Raw genomic sequence first — 17141 nt, forward strand, 5'->3', positions numbered from 1 at the left:
GTAAATTGCCCAGAGAGTGCTGTAAACCATTATGTGGTGGTATACAAGCCTACATGCTATTGCACCAAGTGAGAAATCAAATAGGTTACAGAGGGATACAATCAAGATCAAGTGAGGTACTAATACCACTCGATAAAGCCTTAATAAGATCACAAATAGAGTACTGCATCCAGTTTTGGTCACCACACTATAAAGAAGTGCAGAGGAGAGCAACAAGGATGATTAGAGGACTGGAGGCTAAAACATGAAGAACAGTTACAGGAACTGGACATGGCTAGTCTAGTGAAGAGAAGGACCAGGGGAGACATGATAGCAGCATTCTAATATTTGAGGGGCTGCCACAGAGAGGAGGGGGTCAAACTATTCTCCAAAGCACCTGAAGGCCAGAGAAGGAATAACGCATGGAAACTGAACAAGGAGAGATTCATCCTGGAAATAAGGAGGAATTTTCTGACAGTGAGAAGAATCTACCAATGGAACAGAAGTTGCCTTCGGAAGTTGTGGGAGCTTCAAGAAGAGGTTGGACTGCCATTTGTCAGAAATAGGGTAGGAGGGTCTCCTGCTTGGGGGGGTGGACTAGATGGCCTATAAGGTCCCTTCCAACTCTGTTAATCTGTTTAATCTGCTATTATTTTAAGAGAACCAAAGTCTCAGGTGTGGCAGCGAGCTACATACAGAATTATAATCTATAAATGGTTCCCAGGCTTGGTTGAAATTAATATGAGTGTTGTCTTTCATGTATGAAGTTGTTTTCTGACATTGATGCATACTCCCATAGGTTAGACTGCCATCCCTCTAATGAAGAAATTAGATGTTGTCATTTCATAATCCATCTTGTTTTCTCCAGAATCGGCATCGCATGGAAGGATTTCCCATGGTATTTGCATGCTGACAATAGTTTTAGTGTTGCGAGCCATTGCCCCTGCAGTCTGTAAACTTTATCATCTTTTCCATATTAAGATGCCACTGCTGATTCTGATGATTGCAGAAAAAGAGCCGTGCATCAGAATTACCCACAAAGCCCCCAGGCTAAATGTTTGTTATTCAGTGCAGTTGCAAGTGAGTAGCTGAACAGTTTAATTGAAAGGACCCACTGACATTCTTGATGTTGGAATAGCATAAACGGAGACCATGTCACACAACACACTGCTACAACCCTCAGAAGTTGTTATACAAAGCTCACGAGGATGTGGACTTCCTCGTAGACAATTAATTTCTTCACCCGCTTTGTTTTCCCTCATTGAATTCTCACTTGGGATTTTCACCCCTTGTGCAAGGAGAGTTTCTGAATTCAGGAGGAAAAAAAAACCCCAGTATGTTTTCTTGTACGGATGAAAGCTAGGTTGAATCAGAAAAAAATGTTCCCATTTGCAAGTAATGTCACACTCCATTAAAACAAAAACACAACATTTTCTCTCCATTGGATTCAAGAGGCCATCTTCTGTTCCCAGAAGCTGTTTACTTGAGAAAAATAAATAAAACGAGAAAGATTCTTGAGCATGAAGTGAAGTGGAAAAGAGAACTGAGCAATGAATGCCCCCACCCAGTTCTTTCAAAACACCTTTTCTTGTTGCTACTAAACTAAAGGTGAATAACCAGAAGGTAAGTTACAAACCAAAGCCTTTTTTCATCTTTGTCACAAACTTTTCTTTGATTATCCTTTTCTCCCTGCTCCTTTGGGTAGTATTTTCACTCCATCAGACCAAGGGGCAGTCTTAAAAAGTTTCCAGCGTTTTACCTCTGTGACACTAAAATGTTCATGGCCGGGAAAGGTTTCCACTTAAATACAACTGAAACCAGAGACTGGAACATGTCTGTCTTCCTTTTTGCTGGAAAATTGAAAAGCAAATAATATGTCTCTAGGCCATGAAGCCCTGAAGAAGGTTCAAATGGTAATAATGATGCGTCAGGAAAGCATTAGTCACAAAAGGAAGCAGTGGATGTGAATGAATCAGTTCAGTCATGTTGCAAAGCATCTGACAGCTGAGAAATACACAATAACAGCCCTCCTGAGATTATACTTTGCAGAACACAGAACTGAGGTGTGCTATGAATATCATAGCTGCATTAAGTCAATCCTTTCTGCCCAAGTCCTCTTAAATGCCAATTCCCATAAAAGACCAGTTTAGACATATTCTCCTTGGGGTGAGGAGAATCGTCTAAGGATGTGGACTTTCTGATTTAGAGAAGTGATTCTCTTCTTGTCTCCTAAGGGGATTTTTAATGCCCCAAAAGGCTGTACTTTATGAACCTAGCAGGTCCAGGTAGAATAATTTAACAACGTTCTGTAAATTATATCCTTTGAGTGATTTCTTGCTACCAACAGGGGTAATTTTGACATTTATGGAGAGTGACACTGTTTATTAAATTTGCATGCAGGGAGGATAAATTTACTTCCTCATAAAGAATAGCACACAGGTCAGAGAAAATAGACTGTATCTGAGTTTTAGAACCTGAAGGAACAATGATGCAAATTCAGGTAGGCAGCAATATTCAGATACTCCTGAAAAATAACTAGGACAAATAGTCCTTGACTTATGACCATTATTTTGATGGACATTCAAAGTTACAACAGCATTGAAAAATAGTTACTTAAGACCAGTCCTTATGCCTACAGCCATTGCAGTTCTGAAGTGAACCGAAGAGGCTTCTTGGATGAGAAGCAACACATTTTCAAGAAAAAAAAAACATGAAAGCCCAGTTGTCTTTTGGAAAAAGCACCTTGGGATAACCATGACCTGGATGACTATGGAGGATCTCCCTAGACATGTCATTGTTGTTGATATAGGAATAAAAGATCAAAGATTTTCCCCAGAGTACTCTAAATATTGCAATTTTAAAAGAGCCAACAACCCATCTCTAATGGCACCAGAGGTGGAATTCAGTTGGTTTGCACCGATTCTTTTTGTGCAGTTCGAAGAACCAGCTGTGAAATGTGACCCATTTCCTCCTTTCAGTGGTTCATGAAAGTACATCTATAGTATAAAGATGCATATAATAAAGTTGAAAAAAGGTGAACAACATTTTAACAGAACTATAGATATGTTAAGGCTGGGCACCACAAGGAATGGTGGGGAGGGAAGGGGCTGGGCGAGGCGCCCCTTGATGTGAGTGACATCGAGTTGGCCATGCCCACCTAGTCACATGGCCACCCAGCCAAGCCTACCCAGCCAGTTATTAGGGCAGAGAACTGGTTGTTAGATTATTTGAATCCCACCACTGACTGGTACTACAAGCAAATCCCCAACTGGTTTCTTTAGATAGAAGACTTTGCAGAAGTTTGGAGTTACAGTGATGCATTCATTTTCTGCAGCATACTTACTGACCCCACATGGCTTCTACACCCAAAATATTTATGCAAAACTAAAAGTGACTTCTCTTCCAATGCCCTGCGCTCAACTCCAATAAAATACATGCTATGGAGGAGTTATTTCTCCTTTTTTTGCTCAAAATTACACCCCTGGAAATAACTTCTAAATTGGACTTAGGAAACTGTATAAATCAGCAGAATGCTAATTCAATATGGGGACATACACATCTCACCACAGAGAATGCGTAGAACAGCTGCAATTAAAAAGATATTTTAAAAAGACGTTTTAGAAGATATGCTGTTATAACAACTTATTTCAAAGGCTGAAATTAAGTTTATATTCATTAGGTGTCTTCCTTCCCCTCCTCCTCCTCCTCCTATTTGATTTTTTTATATTGCCTTTTAAAAATATGACTTACCATATTTTACCAATATGTAAACTGCGGTGTAGAAAATTTTGAAATAAATGAATAAAATTGAAGAACAGCCGGCTGCATTTCTAACTGTTTGATAAGATCAACATAAATAAATAATAAGGAAAATTCTAGCATTTCTTTGAACTTTCTCTTTTCCTCTAGTAAACCCAGAGATCAATAGTAGACAATATTGCCCAAATCAAAGGACCAGAGCGTAGCCCAGAAATTCAACTCATTTTTTTCTCAGTACATAAAAGACAACATTTTTGTTTCTGCCAGTCAATGCAACTGAGAGAAGTCCAAGCAAAGTATTCTTCCTTCAATATTAAATTAAATACCGTAGTAGGAGCAGAGAAAACAAAAGAACAATAAAATCCATCCATTCAATCAAGAAAAAAGGCAAAAACTTTATGATGAAAACGTACTATGGTATATAACAAATACTATTTGATTCTTGAGCTTCAGAAGGCTAGAGGTGGAACTACAATAAGTTAGCCTCATATCATGGAAATCCATATGAAGAAATAGGTATTATTTGCAACCCAAAATTCACCTTGAAAGGAGAGAGGGAATTGCAACACCAAAGAAAAGAGAATCAGGATATGCCTCGATTAGGCGCGTAGTCAATAAAATGAACCCTAAAATATTGTTAATGGATCTCAGGGTTTATGTTTGGAACTGATTGATGATAAACTATCAAGTCATTTTCAGTTTCTAGTGACCACATAGATGGATCCTCACCATGACTGGAACTGATTATTATAATTTAAATTTTGTTTAAAGTCTCATTGTACTAAAGAAGATTATCATCATCTTTTAACAACCCCATAATCCCTTGAGGGGTGGGGTATGGGCAACTGAATAGAGCTGAGAGTTTACTGACTGGATGCCCTTCCTGTCACCAATGCAGACTTTTGTTCAGCAGATAAATTCTCAGTGTGCTCCACCTCTAGGCCACTGCACTACTCATACTATGGAAGACTGTGATCAGATATTTATGAGCAGCATTCTTGCTTCCTTCTTCTTAAATTTCTTGATCATTACAAGTGAACTGGACCAGACTTCAGCCCTTGATACTTTCCCATGAAAAGCCATCTTTTGTCAAGTAAGCTATTAGTTATTCCATGATTTCACTTTAACTCTGACAGACTAGTGAATGTGTGTGTTTGATCTAATCAGAAGAACCTAGTTTGGAGCCAGTATTGGTACTTTGGCATGCAAGTGAAGTGAAACAGATTAGGTAAATCCCCAATGGAAGACATATCTCCGTTCTAGTTGATCAAATATTTAAAAGTACTTGGCCTCATTCCCCCTGACCCAGACTTTGAAGTCTCTGCTGCTATCTGTATGGCTTCCCATGCTGGTTTGTAATGGGGATTCTTTTACAGATGAATTTTGTCTCTGTTCATGTAATGGGGATTCTTTTACAGATGAATTTTGTCTCTGTTTCCATAGCACCAAAGTCACAAGTGGTTCTCAGCTGTCCAGCTAGAGAATCCCAAGACAGAATTCCTGGGACATTGTGTTTCCCAAAAGTAAAGCTTTATTGAATGCATTACATTGGCACAGAAGAAGTGGAACCAGCTCTGGTTTTACCGCACAAAATCCCACATAGTTAAACTTGCCTTTTCCCTTTGGCCATCTCCCTCAGTCCATTCCTTTGTCCAATTACATCTGCTTCTTTCGTTATGGGAGCAGTCTGAACCATTCAAACACCTACACGGTGTGACCTTGGGGCTGGCAACAGGATCACACAATATGCAGACAGAGTCTTGGTACTCCATTCCCACCCCGACATTCTAACCACCCACCTCCTGATTGTTGTCAAGCTGAGAGTGAAGAAATAACCAGTTGAAAGAATGAATTACTTCTGACAGCTGCAGCACCTGTCTAAACTAAGACAATTGAAGCCTGCTAATACTTGAACATGAGATTACTAAGAAATATCTGAGTGGTAGAAAAACCTGTTCCTTTTAAAAAAAAATTGTGATTGTACTAGACCATAGAATAACAGAGTTGGAAAGGACATTTGAGGTCTTCTTGTCCAACCTCCTGCTCAAGCAGGAGACTCCATACCATTTCACACAAATGGCTGTCCAGTCTATTTTTGAAAACTTCCAGTGATGCCACAGCCAAACCTCTGGAGGCAAGCTGATGGTTCTCACTGTCAGGATATTTCTCCTTAGTTCTAGGTTGCTTCTCTCCTTGATTAGTTTCCATCCATTGTTTTTGTCTTGCCTTCTGGTGCGTTGGAAAATAAATTGACCCCCTCTTTCTTTGTGGCAGCCACTAAAATATCGGAACACTGCTATCCTGTCACCCTAGTCCTTCTTCTCATTAGACTAGACATACCTAGTTCCTGCAACCATTCTTCATATGTTTTGGCCTCCAGCCCACTAATCATCTTCGTTGATCTTCTCTGCACTCTTTCCAGAGTCTAAACATCTTGTTAAATATATTGTGATGAGCAGAACTGGGTGCAATATTCCATGTGTGGTATAACTAAAGTGTGGTCCAAGTGTGTTACCAAGTATGGTCATATTAAAATACCATTGTTATTTGTATACCACCTAGAGAACCTCTGAGTGAGTTGGTTTGTAAATGTAATAGCAATAGCACTTAAACCTATATAGCACATCACAGTGCTTAAAACCCTCTCTAAACAGTTTTAATGTTTAGAGTTTTAAACAGTTTTAAACAGTTAATATACTGACTCTAAACAAAGTCAGTATATTAACAATCTGGGTCCCCATTTTACTGACCTCGGAAGGATGGAAGGGTGAGTTAACCTTGAGCTGCTCAGAATTGAACTCCTGGAGTGAGCAGTGAGTTAGCCTACAGTACTGCATTCTAACCACTGCACCACTATGGTTCTTAGTCAAAATGTAAATAGGAGCAATGATAGCAAATATAGATCATCTGCCTGTTACAAATGGTAGAACCCTCTCAGTAATTTGTATACAATGGTGTTTTGTAATCCTTTTACAAAAAGGATCGTAGAGAAGAAAATGAAGGTTCTTAAACAAAAAAATAACCTGATACATTTCTGAACATTGAATTTTGAGTTAAGAGTCAACTGTTCCACAACCAAATAAGTGGGTAAATAATTGAACTTGTAAATGGTGCTTACTTCTCAACAGAAGAACTGAATTTGAATTTCACATAGGCTTTTTTTTAATTAAATGAGTTGGGTCCAAATCTGAGTACCCCTTCCTGTCCTGTATAGAGCATTTTCAGAAAACATTCCTCCACTAAGTAGGTTTTATGTGGGAATAGTTTGTATAGCAAGCAGTGAAGAAGCATGTAGATTTATGGCATGATAGCAGTATTCCAATCTCTAAAGAGCTACTACAAAGAAGAGGAGGTCACCCTATTCTCCAAAACACCAGAAGGCAAGTTAAGAAGGAAAGGATGGAAACCAATCAAGGAGAGAAGCAACCTAGAACTAAAGAGTAATTTTTCAACAGGTGAGAACCATAAATCAGATTGCCTTTAGAAGTTATGGGTGCTTCATCACTGGAAGCTTTTAAGAAGAGACTGGGCAGCCACTTGCCTGGAATGGTTTAGGGTCTCCTGCTCGAGCAGAGGATGCCTCTGCTGTCCCTTCAAACTCTTTTATTTCATTATTCTGAATCATTTCACATAGATCAGTAAGGACTTCTGACTCTCAGCTGTTCAAACACACCAACTATATTCCATGTCCTTTGCTTCTCACAATCTCCATGGATTCAATGGATTTTTGTAACATTTTAATGCAGTGTTTCTCAAAGTGGTCCGTACCGCCCCCTTGGGGGGCGTTAAAGAAGTGCAAGGGGGCGGTAGGAAGTTCCGCCTTACATGGGGGCGTTGAACGTACAGAAGGGGGCGTTGAACAAATTCTATTTATTACTTGTTCTGCCGGACTCACACAGCAGTCATTGCGCGTGGCACGTGGGCAAACCTGCAACACCGATTGTTGCTGTTGGAAACAAGGCTTTCATACGAGCGAATGTGCACTTCCTTAGTCAGTCTTGGGTCTAACATTGCGTCCCCAGTAGCGCAAGGAATAGAAAATTCAATAAAATCCCATAGAATGCTGATCAAATTTCTATGATATCCTATTCAAATTTCTATGGCTGTGCTACTGGGGGTCTAGTGTTTGCTGCGCGCAGTGTGAGTCAGCCTCCTTTCACTGCACCAGGAATGGAGGCTTCCCCAGTAGCACAAGGAATAGAAATTTCAATAGAATCTCATAGAAAGGTGATCAAATTTCTACGGTATTCTATTTAAATTTCTATGGCTGTGCTGTTGGGGTTGCTGGGTCTTCTTCCTTAGAGTTTAGGCGTCCTTGGCACATCTGACGAGCGAAAATGCCAGTTTCAGATACGTCCTTCCCTTCTGTCTGAACAGCCAATCACGTTACAGATCATCATTTGTGTGTCAGACGTCGGAGATGCCCAGTAATTACTACCATAGAGTTATGAATAGAATTTCATCAAATTTCTGTGGTATTCTATTGATATTTCTATGAATATTTTTTTACTGGGATTTTTCAGAAATTTGAGTCATATACCCGGTGGAAAAAAGTCATAGAGTTATGAATAGATTTCCATAGAAATATTGTAAAATTCTATTGATAACTCTATGGCTTTTTCCACCGGGATGATGATGTTGTTAATCGACGGATTTTCAAATTAATTGTACTATCAGCCATCCTAAGATAAGGTGAGTGTTTTGTTAGGGTGTAACCAACAAGTTGGGTAGACAATATATTGCACAAGGCATGTTATGTATCTTTAAGAGAGGAGCTCTGCTAATTAGTAGATCACAGCATTTAAATTGCAGCTGATGTTGTCTCACTCTCTCTCTCTTGATTGCTGTATGATAACTGCTGCCTAACTGTTACTACTGTTGCTACTACTTACTGTGTGTAAGTTATTTGCTACTTGTATCCAAGTTATCTTGGTAGTATTGGACTGTTTTTTCTGTGTATGACTTTTTGGCTGTGTTTATGGATTTTGCTATATTCTTCAAAAAGTAAAGTTTATTTTGTTACTTTACTATCCATTATTCAGTGTGGTTGCTTTATCTATCGCACGCTGCGTATACTTTACAGGGTTGCTCTGTTATAACCTCGACCTGGGGTTCATTGCTAGTGCTTAATCGCACCAGTTCCTAACATTGGTTATGGGCCCAGACGCCCTGCCTTAACCATAATTTTTTTTTTAAGCACCACTTTTTGGATAGTTTATTTTTGTGAATATGGCACAAGAACAGTCTGCTGCACTCTCCATGATTACCCGGTTTGATGGAACCAACTATGTTTCCTGGTCCTTGAAGTGTTCCCTACTTCTGCATAGAGAAGGACTGTGGTCTGTGGTTCAGAACCCACCAGATGTTACAGATTGGGATCCTGCTGATAATGAGGATGCGAAGAAGATTGCGCAGTTTAACAGGGACAATGAGAGAGCTCTCTGCATTATTGGACTAACACTGAATGACCAGCAACTGGTCCATATTCGTGGCGAAGAGTCTGCTGCTAGGTGTTGGAACACATTGCGGAGAATTTATGTTCGGGACAGTGTGGGTGCTCATATTCATCTCACACGGAAACTGTTTAGAGCCCGTTTGCAAAAAGGTAGTGACATGTTGGCTCATTTAGACTTCATGAAGAAAACTTTGCAGGATTTGCAAGAAAAAGAGTTAATTTTTTCTGAGCTTCAACAGGTGTATATTATTCTATCATCGCTTGATGAAAGCTACGACTCTTTTGTTTCCTCATTGGAAGTTCTTTCACGAGATGAACTGACATTATCTGAGGTTACCGGGAGATTGCTTGAAGAGTCCAGACGAAGAGAGGATAGAGTTCAGTTCAGAGACAATCAATCACAAGAAGAAACACAGTTTTCAACTGTAAATTTTCTTAAGAAATGTTATTCTTGTGGTGGTAAGGGGCATATTGCTAAGAACTGTAAAAATAGCAAGAAAAGGAGTGTTGCTAATAGTAAAAGAAAAAGCAACAATGTTACTGTAACTGTAGCTAAGGTAGATAAGGCTGTAAACCATAGTTTCTGGGTGGTTGACAGTGGCGCATCCCATTCTATAACTAAGGTTAAAGAAAGGTTTGTTACTATGAAGGCTAGCAAACAGCACATTTCCTTAGCAAATGGTTGGAAAATTAAGGCTTCAGGTGAAGGTACAGCTTATTGTCCATGTATTAATGAAAAATTAGAAATGTTATATGTACCTAAAATGAAATTTAACCTATTATCTGTAAAAGACCTTGTGAAATGTGGGTTTACAGTAACATTTAAGAATGATAGATGCATTATTGAAAAAGAAGGTAATAGTGTTATTGCCAATTTGGAGAATAATTTATTTATTCTACATGAGAACTCTTTAAATATTGCGAGTTCTGAACCTGGTTATAAGAATAAACAGCCCCATGATAACTGTATACATCTACTTCATAGACGTTTAGGCCATGTAAATTTTAAAATAGTACGTCAAACTGTTATTCTATCTAATGGAATCAATTTGAAACCTTGTTCAAAATATCTTAACTGTAATGCCTGTAACCAGGCTAAAAGTAAGGTTACCCCTGCAAACCGGTTTCAAGGATTCAAGACATCTAAACCACTGGATGTAGTGTTTGCAGACCTAATTGGCCCTAAGAAACCTAGCTTAGGAGGTGCCTGCTATATACTCAGCATTATGGACCATTATTCTAGGTATGGTTTCTGTTATGTAATGAAATCAAAGGCAGAAACTTTCCAACATTTTACTAAATGGCTAAAGTTTGTTGAACGTAAGATGGATAAAAAAGTACTTTGCCTAGTCACTGATAATGGGTCTGAATTCACTAATCATAGGTTTACATCAATGTTGGAGAATGCTGGTATAGAACATAGGCGTTCTGCCCCCTACAGGCCAGAACATAATTCATTTATTGAAAGACGTGGTCAATCATTGCAGGCAATGACCAGAACTATGCTGGTTGATTCTGGTTTGTCAGAAAAGCTTTGGGGTGAGGCTATAATGTGTGCAAACCATATTCTGAACATAGTAGTTAACTCAACTACTGGTAAGATTCCTTATACTCTTTGGCATGGTAGGAAGCCTGATTTGAGTTATTTACACACATTTGGTGTCCCTGCTTGGGTGCATATTCCCTCACAGACTAGACGGAAGGATCAAAGCAGAGCTAGGAAGATGGTTTTTGTTGGGTACAATTCCAATCATAGATCGTTTAGGTTCTGGGAACCTGGAACTCGGAGAATTATGCACAGTGCTAGTGCTAAATTTTCAGAACATGTTGGTTGGGAGAAGCTAGAACAAGAGTTTAACAAGATTTGTGATGATGTAGATGTTGATCGTTTGGTTAATCATGATACACCAAATGAGCAGTTAGAGAATCAGGATGGTCCATCTATTACTCTGAAAGGGGAGGAAGATGTAGATGTAGAATCTACTCGTGAGGTGGAACAGGATGATCCTGCAAGTCCTGTATTGCCTAGGAGGTCTACTAGAGACAGGCATCCACCTGACAGATACCAAGCCAGTGCAGTATTGCAAGTTAGCATAGAACCTTCTAGTTTTGCAGAGTTAAGGCTGTATCCTGAAAAGGAAAAGAAATTGTGGAAGGCAGCTATGGAGAAGGAGTTGAAATCCTTACAGGAATTGAAGGTTTATGAAGAAGCTAGGCTCCCTTCAGGGGAGAGTGCAATTGGCTGTAGATGGGTGTTTAAAATTAAAAACGATGCTGCTGGCAATGCTATTTATAAGGCTCGTTTAGTTGCTCAAGGGTTTTCCCAAACTGAGAGGGATTACGATGAGGTTTTTGCTCCGAGCTTGAAAGCCTCTACGTTGAGGGCAGCATTGGTGTGGGCTGCTAAGTATCGGTGTAATGTTACCCATATTGATGTTGAAACAGCGTATCTGCATGCTCCATTGCAGCATACCATTTATATGAAGATGCCACCAGGTGTGGATTCTAATGGCCAGACTGGTTGTTGGAGACTTAAAAAGAGCCTTTATGGTTTAAAACAGTCCGGTTTTGAGTGGAACAGATGCATAGTAAATGAACTAAAAGCTATGGGATTTATTCCAGGTTTGGCTGATCCTTGTTTATTTAGACGGGTGAAAAATGGTTTGATCTCGTTGTTGCTTTTGTTCACGGATGATATAGCTATTATTACTAGATCTGAGCAGGAAGCTATTGACATTGTTTCACAATTAGAGAGTAAATTTAAAATCCGGAATTTGGGTGAAATTAAGCATTATCTGGGCTTAGATGTGGTTAGAACCAGTAAAGGTTTTAAGCTGTCGCAGGCTGGTAAAATTAATCATTTGCTTAAGAAATATAGCATGGAGCTATGTAAGACTGCAAAGACACCAATGGCATTGGAGTTTAAACCTGAGGTTACTGAGGGTACTGGTTTTGATAAGGGAATCTATCAATCTTTGATAGGTAGTCTAATGTACCTAAGTAATTGGTCTAGACCAGATATATCATTTAGTGTGAACCAACTGGCTAGATTCAATGATAATCCTTCAGAGAGGCATTGGCAAGCAGCAAAGCGTGTGCTGCGTTATTTGAAGAAAACTATCCACTATGCATTATATTTAGAACCGAATAGGGATTTAGTTTTGATTGTTTATGCTGATGCGAATTTTGCAGCTGCTATAGATAATAGGAAATCAACTTCCGGCATAGCCTTTATGCTAGGTGGTGTACTGATTGGATGGAGGTCGATACGACAGAAACACATAAGCTTATCCACAATGGAAGCTGAGTTTTCATGTTTGTCGTTGACATGTACTGAGCTGATATATTATAAGCAGTTGCTTATAGATATGGGATTAAGTATCAATGAACCTTTTACTGTTTATGAAGATAATCAGGCAGCAATAAAAATGGCGACTAGTTTAGCTATAAAGACAAGATCGAAGTATACTGATTTGAGGTATCTTAATGTTCGACAAAGTATTAAGGATGGCCTGATAAAGTTGGAATATTGTTCAACTGAAGACAATTTAGCAGACAACTTCACTAAGGCACAAAGTTCAGTGAAACATACCTCATCATGTGAAGGTTATCATCTTAGATTGTGAGTGGATATATTGATCTACCCAAAGGGGAGAATGTTAGGGTGTAACCAACAAGTTGGGTAGACAATATATTGCACAAGGCATGTTATGTATCTTTAAGAGAGAAGCTCTGCTAATTAGTAGATCACAGCATTTAAATTGCAGCTGATGTTGTCTCACTCTCTCTCTCTTGATTGCTGTATGATAACTGCTGCCTAACTGTTACTACTGTTGCTACTACTTACTGTGTGTAAGTTATTTGCTACTTGTATCCAAGTTATCTTGGTAGTATTGGACTGTTTTTTCTGTGTATGACTTTTTGGCTGTGTTTATGGATTTTGCTATATTCTTCAAAAAGTAAAGTTTATTTTGTTACTTTACTATCCATTATTCAGTGTGGTTGCTTTATCTATCGCACGCTGCGTATACTTTACAGGGTTGCTCTGTTATAACCTCGACCTGGGGTTCATTGCTAGTGCTTAATCGCACCAGTTCCTAACATGTTTGACCACCTCTATGGTCGTTCTAACCGTTAGAACTATTGTTATTGATATAGAATTTAAATAAATATTTCGTATAAGTCGATGTACAAGATTACAACATCCGTGCTTCAATATCTTGTTATAAATTAATAGAGTTCAGTCATAAAGCTGGCCTATTGTTTCTGGGGCTCGTAACATAAAAGCTAAGCTGTTTGCAAACTAGGATATAGCAAGCACTTGCAAACATTCCTGTAACATAAAACGTCTTTTCTTGCAACTGCTTGCATAGCCACACGCAAACGTAAAAAATGCAACCACTTGCTTTTGGCAATGTAACATAAACCTCCAATCCTCTTGCAAAGCCGTTCGCAAATTTGCAAGCAGCTGGAGGCGCTTGCAAAGTCACCTTTCTATGATTCATCGATGAGAATGAAGAAAAAGCCATAGAGTTATCAATGGAATTTCCTAATACTTCTATGACATCATGTTCATAGATCTACCGGTGAAAAATTTATTTACATGTAATACATTTTGAAATTTAATACATTTTGTATATTATACAATTAAATAATCTTTAGGGGGCGGTGGCAAATCAAATTGTGTCTTAAGGGGGCGATGGTTAAAAAAAGTTTGAGAAACACTGTTTTAATGCCTCCACTGATTATTAAATATGTTGTCAGGCCTGCAGCCATCTTTTTTTTAATCTTTAGTCTGCCACATTTTCTATTATTCTATTATGCATTTTCTGCGAGGGGGGATTGTAAGGAGTTACATACTATGTAGCCATAACAAAATTCTTTCTAGAAAGCCAAGGTCATCCTTTGTCTTTACACCTCTGCACCTGACCGGAATTGGATGGGTGGAACTGCCAGCATGGCAGTGGGAGATTGGATCATGTGATGGACTTGTGGATGTTGGGGGAAGATCTTGAACTTTCAACTAAATGGGGAAAACCGGGAAGCTTTCAGATTTGGGTTTTCCCAGAAGTTCCAACACGGCTCTCTTAATAAATTGGAAATTTGAGCAATCCTTTGCCTTGGACTCTGATTTAATTTTGGATGCTATTTGGAACCCTGACATGTGCAATGTGAACACTTACTCTTATAAGAGTGAAAATGATGAGAATATCGACAGAGAACTCACTCTAAAGATAAAGTTCTGAATCCAGATTTTGTCATCCTCAGAACATTGGAATCCATGCTTTCAGTTTCCAGAAATAATATATCCTGCTCTTGTCCAGAATTTTGCATTTTGGCTACGTGCAAAAGCTCTTTGCATTTTTTTTCCTAAAAAAAACTGTGCATAGCATCGCTGGCTTCCAAAGTTTCATCAGTCATACCTAACATTGCTTAATTAAACACCAACAGTTCAGAGACCTCTCCAATGTTCCACCTGGTTAAGTGGCAAGAGCAGTACTGGAACAAAGGAACTACTTTCATGATAAACAGTATCAACGTCCCTTGAAATTTCCAAGAGGAGGTGGAAAACGACAACATTAATTGTTGGGTATATTTCCAGTTTAAAATGGACGGACAAGAATTGGTTTCACAGGCACGAACAGCTTGGTGGATTCAGCACTTCAAGCATGAAGGCGTTCGCATGTTGAAGGGAAATTCCTCTTTAATAGTAGACCCAAAGAAGCAGATGGAGGTAGATGAAGAAAAGATGGGGAGAAGCAGCCTGGAAGACAATGTTGTTGTTGTTTTGTTGTTGCTGTTATTATTATTATTATTATACTTTATTCATTAAACATGAAACTTAGTCAACTGAACATTCAAAAATACCATTGACTGATGTTAATGGTGGATACCGGTTGCTGCCAGCGTCCTAGGTATCAACCAAGTACCTTCTTAATATATACAAAGTTCCAAGTAGTGCAGTTTTTTGTAGTTCCGCTGGTGTTATTGCAGGAAGCTGAAATTTGTTGATGTATCTTGTAAAATTCTTGGATGTGGTGCCAAGTGCCCCGATGACAATGGGTATCACTGTTACATGCTTCATCCATAATCAGGTAGTTTCATTGGCTAGGTCGCGGTATTTCATGATTTTTTCTAGTTCTTTTTTTTTTACTCTGGCATCTCCTGGTACTGCGATGTCACATGATGATGATGATACCCGTTGTCACTGGGGCACTTGGCACCATGTTGAAGAATTTTACAAGATACATCAACCAATTGCAGCTTCCTGCAATAACACCAGCAGAACTGCAAAAAACTGCACTACTTGGAACATCTTATATTTTAAGAAGATACTTGGTTGATACCTCGGACGCTGGCAGCAACCTGTATCAACCATTAGCACCAGTCACTGGTATTTGTAATGCATTTTTGAATGTTCAGTTGGCTGAGTTTCATGTTTAATGAATAAAGTATAGTATAATAATAGTAATAATAGTAATAATAGTAATAATAGTAATAATAGTAGTAGTAGTAGTAGTAGTAGTAGTAATAGTAATAGTAATAGTAATAATAATAATAATAATAATAATAATAATAATAATAATAATAATAATAATAACTCCGCCGGTCCCAAGCCCGGATGAGAAAGGAGGAGGGTTGGGGTCAGGTTGGCAATCTGGCACAATAATAACTCGCCAACCCATACAATATGGTGAAAGAAATGACTAAAAATTCTATACCGCATCGGTCATTGCACCGGTTAACAAGGGCCGCGGCAGATGTTGAGGTCCCTGGGCATCCGTCAACAAGTGGGCTACAAGTGGACCAGCCAACAAAATGACAAAAATATAGTGCAGATGAAAATCGTGCCATAATGGCCTGTTATTACAACTCAGAGCCCAAAAAAGAGGCTACTTAAAGCGAATGTATGATTTATGGAAACAACAATATCCAGATTTAAATTTTAGTGAACAACGACTAGCAGATCAAAGGCGATTTATTATATGGAATAAAGTGTTTAGCGAAGTTGAACTTGAGGAAATTCAGGCAAGTTGCAAAAAAAAAAAAACATCACAAGAGGAATTAACTGATACTCAAGACACAACTAAAGAAATAGTAGTAGAACTCCCAGAGGAAGCTGTCGGACAGGAAACAACACTACCACCAGAACCAGTTACTATTGAACCAAATGATGAACCAACTCAAAAACAAAAAGAACTGAAGGACAAGATCATGGAGCATTTTCTGGCTAGTGAGGAAAGGCAACGTTTCCCATCATTAAAAACTGTCCCTAAGAAAAATTTGGGTCCTATCATGAAAATGGTTAATGCAATGCTTTCAACAATTGAACCAGGATCCATATTGGAAATGAATCAGTTAATGTACAGTGCAACTGTAATAGTCACTAATGAACTAGGCATTAAAATCAAAGCACCTAAGCACACAATGGAAAAAGCATCAAAGCCAAAGTGGAACATCCGATTAGAACAAAAAGTCAAAAAATTAAGGGCAGATGCTAGCAACTTAAAGAATATGCATGAGCAACGGCTTAAAAACAGCAAAATCATAGATCAGCTAATCAGAAGATATAGATTGGATACAAGAAACATCAATGAAGCTGTAGAGATTGTAAAACAGCAGATAACAGCAACAGCTAGAAAAATTGAGAGATATGAGGCACGAATCATCCAATACAAACAAAATCAACAATTTCGATCAGTCCAACGGCGTTTTTATCAAAGTCTTAATGTGAATGGTGACACCCAAAGTGAAAAACCAGAAAAGCAGGCCACAGCTGAATTCTGGAAAGGATTGTGGGAAAATACAAAGGACTACAATAAGGAAGCAAAGTGGATACAGGACTTTGAGAAAAGCATTGGTAACAAACAAATGCAAGTATTAGAAATAACAAATGAGATGGTCGAGTAAAAAAAGTAAAGAATTGGACATCACCTGGAAATGACCA

This window comes from Natrix helvetica, assembly GCF_964273705.1.
Source record: "Natrix helvetica genome assembly, chromosome: 5".
NCBI lineage: Eukaryota > Metazoa > Chordata > Lepidosauria > Squamata > Natricidae > Natrix > Natrix helvetica.